Below are 13,880 nucleotides of genomic sequence, written 5' to 3' on the forward strand. Positions count from 1 at the left end.
GTTTGACAAGCCTTCCCCCTGTACCTGTGACTGCATGGCTAGCAGAGACTCCAGGCAAAGCTGGCATTCATGGGCAAAGGAGAGATAGGACAATGCCCGGGATGGCAGACAACAGAGTACTCGCATACCATGAAGAGCCATTCAAAAGTGTCAGCCAGAACCAGCAAAGCCTTCCATCCACCTTGGCTTCTATGGGCCTCTTCCCTTGCTCCTCTTCAAACAGCTGGGACAGATAGTTTACGGAGGGCTCCAGATCAGCCTCACAGGAAGAGAGGTGATGACAGAATGGCCAAGTGCCGCGACCAGCGTGAGCCCAGCTAAGAAGATCGGAGGCAGCAGGCCAAACACAGAGTCACAGTCCAAGATAAGCCACTACCGGGGAGCCCGTAGCTAGTGGCTGTGTAGTTGCTCAACGAACGCATTGAGTAAACAAGACTTGTCACCACCACGGGGAAAGGCAGTGACAAGAGACAGGCCATTCACTCCCAGATGCACATCTACCCCCCAAGTCGTCCCCCTCCTTTCGGGACTGTCTTTGTCGCTGAGGTTGAGGACGGGGCTTACACTTGGAACCCTTGCTTAAAATGCTGGCTGTGTACCGCCTCCTTGGAAAAGCATGCGAAGACCAGAGGAAGAGTTGGCAAGGCAGCAGGCAAGTTGCATCATCTATGCACAGGCAGCTTTTCCTTTAAGATCCGTTTGGAGAGAGACTTTCGCAACTGCGCTTATACACTCTGTCCTCTATCAAGCAATAGAAAACCTGAGCAGCTCAGTTTGCTTCACTCCTTCCCAGAAATAAAACCACACCGCATTCCCGAAGATGCAGGGAGGTTTTTTTTTCCCCCTTCCTCCTCCTCTTCTTCTTCTTCTCTCTCTCTCTCTCTTTCTTTTTTTTTTTAAAGAAATGCAACAGTTTTTAGAGTGGGGTGGAAAAACGAAATGACCCAGCCTAGTAGAGCCATCAAAGCTGACTGTCACTATGGGACACAGAGGAATCTGCCTATTTCTTATCCAAAGGGCTTCCCCCTTACACCAAGGTTAATTTGTTTGGTTAATCCCAATCATGATGAAGGATCTCCTGCCTCCCAGGACTGACAGCAGAGCAGCTGAAGGACAGATCGAAGGGCCCCAAGTGTGAGGTGAGAGTGTATTAACCCTTAAGTTAATGAACGCCTCATTAACCCTTAAGGAGCTCCCAGCCTCCCCGTGACTAAAAAGAGCCTGTCCAACGACACATTTCAGCTATCTGCGGTCCAGCTACTGCCTCCCCAGGCCTACTTCATCCCTACCTCAGCCAGAACCAGGCCACTGCCTTCACATCTCTTTACACTCTGAGTGTCATCCATCCTTTCCAAACTGCTAGCTCCTCTCGGTAAACTGCTTCTCATCCAAGTCTAGGTCAGAGCAGGGCTGCCTTTCTCCCATATGTCCAGTAGATCTCCGGGTCCCAAGGCACTCTGTAAACCCTGCCTTTTAGGTCCATTTTCTCTTTGAATTAAGATGAACTTTGTCCATCACCAGAAGACTAAGAACTCCTGGGGTGGATGTCAAGACTGTGTCTTGGTCTTCATCACCCCCACAGCACCAATACACATCGCATACACTGGGTTCTCAAGAAATGTTGGCTGAGGGTGTAAAGAGATGGCTCAGAAGTTAAGAATGCTTATCATGCTTACAGAGGACCTGGATTCAGTTCCCAGCACCTATATGGCAGACCACAACCTTGTGGAACTCCAATTCCAGGGATCTGATACTTCTGACCTCTGTGGGTTCTTACACCCATGTAAGAGACATACATACACTCAGACACATACACATAAAATAAAAAATTGGGGTTTGTTTGTTTGTTTGTTTGTTTGTTTTAAAGAAATGTTTGTTGAATGAATACAAGAAAACCTAATCTCATTCTCGTGGCCTGGGTGTCTTCCCCATTTCTCTCAGTATAACCCTTATATACTTAAACTTTCAATTCATTCAGTATTAGTGATTTTATAATAGGTATGGTATCACTGTATACCTAGAACCCACAAAAACTAGCCTTAGAGGCAGCAGCTGTTATTTCTGTTTTACAGATAGAAAAATGAGGCCTGTGAATGCAAGAAGGGTAGGTTCAAACCCAGGCCTCATCAATCTAGAGTTTATGCTACAAGTTTCCTGGGTTCAAAATGGAGTCCACAAGCTTGGAAGCATCATGGTAAAGTGGGGATCAACATGCTCTCCTGTGACTTCCTTCCCTGAAGATCTCCTGAAGTCACCAGTACACATAAGGAACAAGCTACCCCTTGGGTCCCTGGGAGTCTTCCTTCCCTCTTACACAAAAATCTAGAAACATCTAGTCTAGAGTTAAGTAAGGGAGATGTGGCAGAGCACAGACCACCCTGGATGAAGGTCCGCATCTTCTGAATGACAAGGCAGCAAGTCTGCTTCCACACCTGTTCTTGACGGTCCTTTACAGATTATACTGTGCCAGGTACCCTGAGAGTCACAGTCCTCTCTTAGCCACCCAGAGGAAGGAGGAAATCGAAGACACAAGCAGCCAATGGGAAGCAGGGCCAGGAGACTGTCCCAGTGTGGGGCTAGTGTTCACACAGCTGAGCTGAAGGGATAGGATTCCAAGGCCACATTTCAAGAAGGAGCTCAGAATTCTCAGTCCAAAAACCCTAAGCATGGCCTTCCTGCATCATTTCTGCCTTCACAGGACTTGCCCATCTCTAAGTTAGCCGAGGAGCCCTTCCTGTGAAGATAACTGTGAGCTCTCCCTGGCAACAGCATCATATCAGTATCTACATCATCTTCTCGCTCCTTTAGCGGGCATTTCTAGTATTTGCTCATTGGGTTTATTTTGTTTGGCTCCAGCACCTAAGATCTCACTCATGGCGGGCAAACACCCATCACTGAGCCCCAGTTCTTCCTGTGTGGGTATCTGGGGCAGTTCTCTATTGGTCCTGTACCAGCTGATGAGGTTCTCTGCCCACCTGTCATCAGAGCTCAGAGGGATTCAGCAGGAACAGCAGGGCAGAGAACACAGGCACCTAGGACAGTGTTTCTGCCTCAAGGAACCAAAGGAGACCAGGGCACTGCACACTAGATTCAGTGCACTGCGGTAGGCAACAGCTCAATAGTCTTATGAGGCGAGCTTCCAGGTAAGGAGATACATCCCTCTAGTACCACCAACTTGGGAAGCTGCCGCAGGGGGATCACTGGAGCCCAGAAGTTTGAAACCAGTCTGGTCCATATAGCAGTATACTGACCACCTCAAAGAAAAAGAAAAAGGGAAAGATAATCTTTGGAAGACTGCTCAGCTCTGGGGACCCTACACCCCAACACCAGCCCGTCCTCCCTTTCCTACACTCTCAGACCAGAAAGCACGTAGATCAAAGTTCTTCCACATTAGAGAAAAGACTATTTTTTCAGCATGCCAAAGAACTCTTAAGGGTTGTTCAAACCCTTTGAATGTTTTAAAATAAGGCCAGGAAGTGAGACAGAGGACGATCAACAAGTGCCGATCAATTTCAAGCACTTCCAACATATTTATTCCATTTTCTCCTCGGTTTCATGTAGCAGTTACTCACGCTGATTAACTTGAAAAAAGAAAACGGGAACAAAGCCGACCCAGATGTGTACAGCGCCTCGCCCTGGGAAAATGTGTGTAGACTTCAAACCTCCCACACTTGAAAGGCAGCAGGGGGATGAGGCTGGATGGACTGAGCTCTGTCTGAGTCCACCCCCAGCCCCCCACTTGCAGCCTGGAGGTCACATAGAGGGTAAGACAGCTACCATGACTTGTCTGTGTCTTCTAGATCTTCTTGGGGGGGGGGCGCTAAGAAGAGGCATGGGTTTTGAGAGGTCATTTACCAAAGGACTGCTGAAGACAACATCCACACACTACTTCCAATGTAGTCGCAGGTATAATTAATGAAAGCCACACTAACTAAAAGTGACTGAGTTGGCCTTCATATGTGGTGCCTATCACTCAGCTCAGTTTGGGGAAGAAGGAAGGGATAAGATGAAAGGGGGGAGGAAGAGGGAGGGAGGGAGGGGGAGGGAGGGAGGAAGGGAGCTTTAAGGGCAGACAAGGGAGGATGAGCTCAGGTAGAAAGCAGGAGGGAAAAGGGACAGGAGGCAGGATAGAACAATCGATATAAGGCCTACCATGACTGAGAGAGCTTCCCTCTCTCCTACCTCACCTTGACCCTTCATGGCCTGAATTCCTGCACATCTGGCTTGTGTTAGCTAGCCCCTCAGGAGAACTCAGTTCCTAGCAGTGCACTCTTCATCTGAGACCCGGCCTGCTGGAAGAAACCCGGGCTTTGAGGACAGAATGCGAGTCCCCCTGAGAGCAGAACTGCAGGGCTCCACCGCACCTGGAGCTGTGCGGGCTGATGCGCAGCCTTTCCTGCAAACGGAACGCATAAGGTGGTAGGAGCAAGGACTGGCTTTCCCCAGCAAGCAGCCTGGAGCACGAGAGGAAAGCAGGGTGAACGTACCTGGGTCGGGGTACAATCGGAGCCCCATGCTACTGACTGTGCACAATTGCTAACATGTTTTACTACTAAAGATAGGTTATTAAACAGTATGGGGAAACTAAGGGCATTTTGATGAATGCACATTCATATAAAATAAATATGAAATGTGAAATAAGCTGTTATTACAGCAAAATATTAATACTAGTTATCACTAGACTATAAAACATTTTAGTACATTATTTGTACACTTGAATTTAACCTATATAATCCGATGGCGAACTGCTGTTTACCCAAGAAAACGACAACGTCCTATAAAAGATGACAGTCTTAAACGAGACAGGGTTTCCAGGTCCGGCTTCCAACTGGGACCTCAGCTTTGCTTTTTCTCTCCTCATTTATAAAAGAAAGTGTTCCAGCCCTTCATGGGAAGCTTGTTTCAGTGACAGAGATAAGAATTTTTGTGGCAAAAGACCCAAGAATGGCTTCCATACCTGAGAACTCTTGACTGCACAGTCCCAGGAAATCCACCCAGAGTTTGTGCTCCTAATTGGCTCCACAGAGGTACTTTGATACGACAACATTAATCAAACTGCCCCAGAAGCCAGGGCACTATCGTGACTTACAGAACATTACCAATAAAGAACTTGGGGACAGTGGGGGGGATCAGCTACTCAGCAGAACAAATTCTGGTTTGGGGGACTTCAATTCAGAAATAACCCTGGGGGACAACTAACTGTTTTCCTTCTCTGGCCTTGGTAGGAGAATGAGAATTACTTGTCTGCCGCTCACACTGTCTGTAACCTGCCCAGGTCCTTGTTAAAATCAGTGAATGAGAAGCGTTTCAAGTCTCGAAACATCTTGACAAGAACCTTAGCAATACTACACACTGCTAAACACAGAGCACACGAGTATTTTCTCCTAGAGCGGTGGTTCTCAACCTTCCCAACGCTGTGACCCTTTAATACAGTTCTTCACACTGTGGTGACCCCAACCATAAAATTCTTTTGTTGCTACTTCACAACTATAATTTTGCTACTGTTATGAATTGTAATGTAAATATCTGATATACAGGATATCTGAAGTACAACCCTGTGGGGGGTCACAACCCATAAGTTAAGAACAAAGGGTCACCCGGCAGTGGTGGTGCACACCTTTAATCCCAGCACTCGGGAGGCAGAGCCAGGTGGATCTCTGTGAGTTCGAGGCCAGCCTGGGCTACAGAGTGAGTTTCAGGAAAGGCTCAAAGCTACACAGAGAAATCCTGTTGCAAAAAAAAAAACAAAAACAAAAACAAAAAAAAACAACAAAAAAAAGGAAAGAAAGAAAGGAAAATAGATAGATAAATAGATAGATAGATAGATAGATAGATAGATAGATAGATAGATAGAGATAGAAAGATAGAAAGAAAGAAGCAAGGGTCACAAAGAGACTGGTCGCAAAGTTTCACATTTTCCCATGAGAACCCAAGGCCAGTCACCTACACAGCATGGTGCATCTCTAGTCACATACTTGGGTTGTGGCAAGGCTTGTCATAAAAGAGCAGTTACTATTGAATATCTTATACTTAAGGATGTGCCAAAGACTTAACATAGTTGGCTTCATTTGTCCAAGGTGAGTATCAATGGCCCTGTTACAGAGAGGGAAATTGAGGCCCAGAAGACATGGGCAACCTGCCTGAGGCTGTAGAAGAGTCAAGAGTCTGTGGCTAGAGTGCATGCACCTCCTCCTCCAAGGACACTGCCAGGTCCCCATGCAGGGTGCTGCTACTGTACTGAGCTGCTAGTGATGGCAACAAGTACTCAGGACCCACGGGGTCTTACCTGAAAGTCACACAATGAGACCCAGGAGTATCTGAGAGAAGAATTATGGAGAGAGCAGGTCACAAGCTAAGCAGGTGTGCTTCTCTCTTTTAGCCAACTCTGCTCCCAAATGCTAGCCCACAAGCATCCACAGAGCTCTCCTTTCCAGGCCAGTCCTGCCTTCCTCCTCGTCTTCCTTGAACAGAGTGTGCACAGCTTTTCTCGCTTGTCCGTTGTTCTCGATAAGGGAACGAGCCACGTCGCTTTCATTTTGATTTGAGGAAAACGTGTGGCTTTTCTTTTGACCAAAACTAAAAAAGTTTCATGTGCAATCAAAAGACGGTTTCCTGTTTTGTACAAATGCATCAGAGGTGAACAAAATGGAATCTGTTGTTCCAGGCCCTAAAATCAAACTAAAGCACATATGTTCTGTAAAAGCGTGTTTGACAAGATCAAATGACCTCTAGGGATGGGGTGTGATTTTCACTAACTGTGCCTCTCTTACACATGATTCTCCCCCATGACTCTGGTGGAGAGGGTGGGGTGCAATGGGTTAAACCCCACCCAGGTGCATCTGGGTAATTACCCTCTGGACACTTAAAGAGCTGACTGCAAGTTTAACCTTGAGCATGCACAGGGGCTTAAGGGAATGAACACAGCTGGATATGCATTTAAGAGAAATTCAGGGAAACGCCTGAACAGTCATGAGCTGCATGAGATTCTTGGAAAGGTCACTCTGAGGTTTACATAACATGTCTTCGACAAACACACACAGAGAGAGAGAGAGAGAGAGAGAGAGAGAGAGAGAGAGAGAGAGAGAGAGAGAGAGAGAGACAGAGAGACAGAGAGACAGAGACAGAGAGACAGAGAGAGAATGACAGCCTGTATGCTTTGGAGGTGAAACCAGATGTTTCCAAAGGGATCTTTACCATCAACAAAAGAGGACATGGGAGGAGTGTTGGCCCATCATCAATCCCAAGCTAAGGCTTATCAGAATCCTATCTGTGCATGTGGGCATGTAAGAGCAAGCAGCTCTCGCTGCAGGGCTAACAGGGGTGGATAGCTTTTCACCAAGTCCTAGAAAGGGGCCCTAGAGCAAGGCCATTGCCAAGTTCAGTTCTTCTCTATGTTATATGAGAGTTGGGTTTCACCTGTCCTTGCAAACCATTCTACAGGAAATGGCCACAGGAATCTAGATAATGGAAAGGCACCATAAATGGCCAAGTTTGGGCATGTTTAGCTTAAAGCTGACAGTGATTATGATACCCACTAAACTATTCTGCCCTAGTAACCTCAAATACACTATCTTGTTTTAATTATTAGTGAGTTAAATAACTTGCTATGCTTGTCACTGGGAGAACTGAGCTATACTTGACCTTGAACTTGCTCCTTTTCTTATGAGATTATTTGACTACATCTGCCATTTCTGAGTCTCTCTCCTTTGCTCTGGCTCTAGCAGACTCCTATATCTCCATCTCTTTCTTTGCGAGGACAGACAAGACAGAGGCAAGGTGGCTGTTTCTATGATGGTGTGAGTCTTGTCATTGCATAAACTCTGCTGGGACCCAGACGACACATTGTAAGTAGACACCCGGGACGGCTTTTGCCATCGTCAGCCTCCCTGCATGTTGCATTATTTGAAGCCTACATCCACTTGTGCACACTGTGTCTGTTGACATGAGTGTATGTTTTCTGTTGCTCTGCCTTTTGCATTGGCTACATGATTAGCTCCCTTCACATATAAGCACAAGGATGAAAAATAACTCGGTCTGGTTGCCTTACTTATAAATCTTGTTAATAACTTGCAAGGCAAAACATTTTAGAAAATTTAAAAGGATAAGAAGATCTGAATTAAAAAAAAAAATACCTATAACCCCTCGGGTGTGCATTTAAAACCAGAAGGCGATCTCTTCCCACAGTGTAGAGAGCTGAGGAGAAGGAAGATGGCCACAGAGGCTGCTAGCTCAACCACTGCATTGCACCCAGAGGTGCAAAACTTACCTAGCAGGGAATGGGCACCTTACAGCCTTGAGCTGCCCTTGGTGTTTCCTCAGCTCTGGGATGGGCTTGCGCCACTGCCTTTGAGTCACATGGCTGTCGTGGGAACGTGCAGTGGGGTCCAGCAAGGACTCTTAGGAATAGGAGCACTGAAAAGCCACACCACGCTATTAGGACAGGGTAAAGGCGCCAGAATCCCGAGAGAGGGAGTGAAGTCATGGGTCGGCTGGCTGGTTTGCTAGGACTGTGTTGACAAGCACCACCAAACTGTGCCTTAAATAACAGAAATTCACTTTCTTACAGTCTGGAGGCTCTAAGTTTGAAAGAAAAATGGCTCACACAGATGGTTTGTCCTGAAGTGTCCCTCCTTTTCTTATGGAATCTCTGTAGCAACTTTACAGGGCCCTTGCTCCATAAGCACACACCCTAGTCTTCTCTTTTCCTATGGACGCCAGTCACACTGGACGGGAGCCCTATCTAATGACCTCATCTTAATGAATTTCTTCTTCAAAGGCTCTACTTCCAAAAACAGTCATATCCTTAGGTGTGGCAGAGAGAGGGACAGGATTCAAACCATAACAGGCCATTTGAAGTTTTCTATCAGTTTTGATGAATTTGAGTATTTGAGATTCAGTGAATTGAGCAGTCCAGATAAGCTGGTAAAAGTTGACAAGGATCACGTCTGAGAAGCACAGGACTACCTCCCATTCGTTAGCTCTCAGGGGCAAAGTCCTGAAGGAGAGGTCAAGAGAGTGTGAGTCAAGGGTACTGCCATACCGGACTCTGCCACTCCCTGACTGTGAGAAAGTTCTCGCATTTATCGGGGCCTGATTTCTTCTAACATGGGCACGTGGTATTAATGTAAAACAAATCATTAGGAAGTCCTCAAATTCTCTATGAACCCCACACACTAGGAAACGCTCACAACACTACAACTCTAAGGTTCAGCCTTCCATTCAATAACCACCTTCTTGTCATACTATCCCCAAAGGGTCACATTCTTCAGGTGGGTAATCATGGCCTCCGCTGTGGAGCTCCTCTGGCCTGATACTCCTGGACTGGCCCCTCCTGGCTGACATTTAACTGCCCACTTGTTCTTCTCTTTTCTATCTATGTCTCGAAAAACCTCCCTATGCCTGGCATGTCAGCCATCTGTAGACCCTTCTCACAGTTACGCCATAAAGTCATTTGTAGAAGTAACCTTCTTCACATCTTCTCTTTGTTCTCAATAGTATTCCATTCCTCATAATGATCTACACCAAACCTGCAAGCATGAAATTTTCTATAACTGTTATATAAGGAAAAAACGTGTGTGTGTGTGTGTGTGTGTATAAATAACCTCTACATGTATGTGTGTTTCCATATATATGTGTGTGTGTATTCCTATGTTCCAAATATATATGGAAAGTATGGCATATATATATATATATATATATATATATACACACACACACACACACACACACACACACACACACACACACACATATATATTATATCTTATATAGTCTTGATCATTTGAATACTTGGTCCACAGCTGATGGCACTTTGGCAGAAGGCTTCAAAGGTATGGCTTTGTTAGAGGAAGTGTGTCACTATGGAGCAGGCCACTAGCCATTCCCAGCTTGCTCTCTCTGCTAGCAGTTTGTGGTTCAGTATGTCATCTCTCAGCTGTCCCTGTCATCATGCCTGCCTACTGCCATTCATGCGTGCACACACACCCACACCAAATATAGAGAGATAGAGAGAGAGAGAGAACATGAATTGAAATTTTTTCATATAGGTGGAAAATACAAACACTAATAGTGGTTTCCACTTCAATGTGGAATTATATATAATTTCTACCATTGTTTGCCACAGTTTCATCAAAAATTAAGAAAAATCAGCAAACGGGTACAGAGTAGAAGAAGCAACATGAGCCTCGGTTTTTTCATCTATGGTATGGAGACAGAACTGATTCATCTCTGAGATTCCCATGTGCATGCCACACTCTGACACGTGGCTACCAGATACCCAGTCAAAGAAAATTAAGGCACTCATTGAAGTCAACCTTTTTTTTTTTTTCCATATAGTAAAAATGGCCTCCTGGAAATACCTTTCTTCAAACCAAATCAGACTTGGTGCTAAGCATGGACATGGCACAATGAACAAGCAAACGTGCCTGGCAAAGGGCAATTGAGCCACAGTGGGCTCGCTGAACCCATCCCTCCACACTTCCCCAGACCCAGGTGAGCGGCTGACAAGCCGTCACTGCTCTGTCTCTAGGGGAAGAATGAGCACAGTCCCCTTAAGGAAAACGAAAAGCCCCACCATATGGACTCTGTTCTGGTACTTGAGTGCTTCTCCTTTCTTTCACCGTGAGATGGTCCTCCCACTCCTCCTCCTAGATTGACACTTGAACCAAGAGTAAGAGCTTCTGGTACCAGCAGTCTCACGGCAGACTAAAGCGGCTTTGTCCAGCCACATGCCCAATTATATGTTTGGTAATGGAGCTACAGCATCACCGAGAAGAACCTTGGCTTTCAGCTTCAAACAACTAGGATGGATGCCAGGTCCCGTGAACAGCCTTTAACAACCCTACCTAATCTGTAGAATGGGTATTTGAACATTACCTTTGAGACATAAAGAGAGGAAATAAGGATACAAAAGGAAACTTATGCTGGAAGGTTCTACTGGGTTTGCGTTTGGAGTATACTCTGTGTCTTAGAGTTAGTACGTCCCCGGATATGCATACAAGTTGCAGCCAATCAAAACACCCCATAACTTCTGAATGTGGATTTTTTGGAGCAAATAGGTGAGTCCGAGATAAGAGACTGAGTTAGGAGGCAAAATGAACATACCAGTTGGGGGTGTACTGAGGCCATTGAGTCCACCTCCCCAAATCTGAGAAACTGTCAAGCTGTGTAAAGCAGCCTTTATACAGTGGGCATGTGGGCATGAGTCACGTGTGACTGCTTGTCAGTGTGTGGCGAAAGTACTTCATGTACTGCTCCCATACAGCAGCACGCACTTTCCGGAGGTTAATTAACTTCATTTGCTTGTTCTAGGGCTGCAAGACACGTGTGTCCTCTTGGGGTGGCCGATCATAAAGTCTTAAGATGGGTAAAGGGTCCTGGAAGGGAGAATCAAACAGCAAGATCTAGGATGTGTTCCTGGCCCCTCTGTCACCTCTTGGGCTCACTTCCTGTCTCCCTCCTGCCTCCTCCCTTCTCCTTCCGGCTGTCTATCTCTGACCCAGTCTCTGACCAAGTCACTCCATCCTGGTTGCTCCTTTTCTCCAGGTGCCCCGACTTTCTCCTCTTCCTTCTCTTCCTTTTGTGTCTCCCTTCCTACTCCCTCTCTGCCTTTCTGTATGGAGCAGAGTCTCCCAACCCACCACAAACAAGGTTTTCCCTGGACAACAAAAAAGTGCTTTCCTTGTGTCTGTCCATGGGGTTTCCAAGGATTCTGAGTTAGGATAACGTGTTATTTTTTAATCTAACACAATGTGACAGTTCATTTGACAAGTATTAGGACCCCATATGTATCAGATATTGTTCTGGGGATACCTTGGTGAGCAAGAGACACTAAAACCTCTGGCTTCCTGGAGCTGATGTTCCATTGGAAACCTGGCGTCAGAGTAGGAATTGAAATAGACACTTATTCAAGGTATAGCTTGAAGGGTCATAGAGCTTACATTTGAGATGGGGAGAGAGAAAGGAAAAGCAAACAAATCCAAGGAAATTCAGTAAACGTACAAATACGGACTTATTCTAGAACCAGAACACTCCCAGACTATAGCCCTAATGAGAAAAAAAAGTACTTCTTGTGGTGGTTTGAAAGAAAATAATCCCCAAAGGGAGTGTCACTATTAGGAAGTGTGGCTTTGTTGGGATGGTGTGTTTGTAAGTATGTTCTTGTTAGAGGAAGTCTGCCACTGTGGAAGTAGGCTTTGAGGTTTCCTTTGCTTCACCCAATGAAACAGTCAGTCTACCTGCTGCTGCCTCCTGATCAAGATGTAGCCAGCACCACCTCTGCCTGCACGCTGCCATGCTCCCTACCATGATGATAGTGGACTGAACCTCTGAAACCATAAGTGATCCACTCCAATGAAATCTTTTCCTTATAAGAGTTGCTATGGTCATGGTGTCTCTTCACAGCAATAGAAACCCTAACTAAGACACCCCCTCCACTGTTTATTCACTTCTGCCCTCTGCCAGTAAACCAGAACAGGAATCATCCCAGGAGCTGACATCTGTCTGGGTATCTTCAGGACCCTTATGGTGTCAATAATTTCACAGACACCCAGTTAAATGTTGAATAAAATACAATCTCATGATTTAAAATTTGCAGGTACCATGCATATCCTTTATACCAAAGAGCACTTTTTTAGATAATGAAAAATCAATTTCAAAAATATTTAAATTACAATATTATTATAGTGAATACATCTATCTAGGGAAAGATTTAACATCACAAGTGAGTATGTGAAAGACCAGAAGATAGTGCCAATTGTTAGTGCTGAGTGAGAAAAAAGTTACAGCAACTGAAGTAGCTGTAGGAAAAGTCTACGGTAAAATACTGTTAATAATAACAACTCGTGTTTTATGAACTTATAGAGTTTACAAAGCATTCCCACAACTTTTATGTCATTCCACTCATTTAGTAGCTCTCGAGGCTCATTATTATTAAACTCAAAGAGATTAAGGGATTTACCTAAACTTAGTGAATAATTAACAGAGTCGGAACTCAAACTCTGGTCTTTTTATTGTGCATCTGGATTGAGACATGAGACATTTGAGGAGCCTTGCTGGGGGCAGTCATCCTGGAGGAGAGGGTAAACGAAATGCATGGGTACACCTCTCACATTTCCAGTGGCCAGCTCTCCTTCTGTTTATGAGAAATTTCAGGCTGGCTCATTGGGAGCCCGTAGACTAGTTAGTTTTTCCTAACTCAGCATCCTGTCAGCCAATTCTGGTGCTTCCCCAGCATCACCATCCTATCCTGATCACATGATTGGGAAACAGAACCCAGCTCCTGGTTTAGATGACAAAGGGACACTTTAAGTTTGACAAGGCAATTTAAAGTAGAAGGGGCCACTGCTGGAAGCGGTCTTCAGCGCCTAACCATTAAGGAAGTCATTCAGAGGCAAGGAGTACTCAGCACATTCCCAGGAGAAAGCCTCCCATCGCATGGAGTCCAAGCAGCGGGAGAGAAACCACATCACTTAAAGGTTCATGGATCACCTTTCCAGAGAACTCACTGCAATCTGTGCAAAGCACAAGGGAAGTGGACACCCAAACACTTAAACATTACCTGCTATCAAAAGAAACCAGAAGTAATGTGTTAGTCATTTATTGGTAATTGTTCGTCTGTAAACAACATAGTAGATGATACTGAGTGAACACAAAGCAATATGGAACCTACTCCAGGATACTGGGATTGGCTGTTTGGAGTAAGATAACACATATTGGGAATGGAAGAATCCAAGTAGTTGCCACCTAGCTAGGACACTGTGCATTCATTTTGGAAGGGGGAGTGAACATTATGAATTCTAAGACTGCCAGTGGTCTATGAGGAGTTTAGTGAATAATAGAAAGCATCCAGAACTGGGAGGTCAAAAGTAAAGGCACAAATA

At 45.4% G+C, this 13,880-nt stretch overlaps 1 protein-coding gene across 1 annotated transcript in view; it reads right to left on the reverse strand.

Moving 5' to 3' along the window:
* Positions 1–13,880, reverse strand: part of Ror1 (receptor tyrosine kinase like orphan receptor 1) — a 367,738-nt gene that overhangs the window by 241,054 nt on the left and 112,804 nt on the right. The gene's annotated exons all lie outside the window — the stretch shown is intronic.

This window comes from Peromyscus californicus, unplaced genomic scaffold, assembly GCF_007827085.1.
Source record: "Peromyscus californicus insignis strain IS unplaced genomic scaffold, ASM782708v3 Scaffold_5__1_contigs__length_169319896, whole genome shotgun sequence".
Classification (NCBI taxonomy): Eukaryota; Metazoa; Chordata; class Mammalia; order Rodentia; family Cricetidae; genus Peromyscus; species Peromyscus californicus.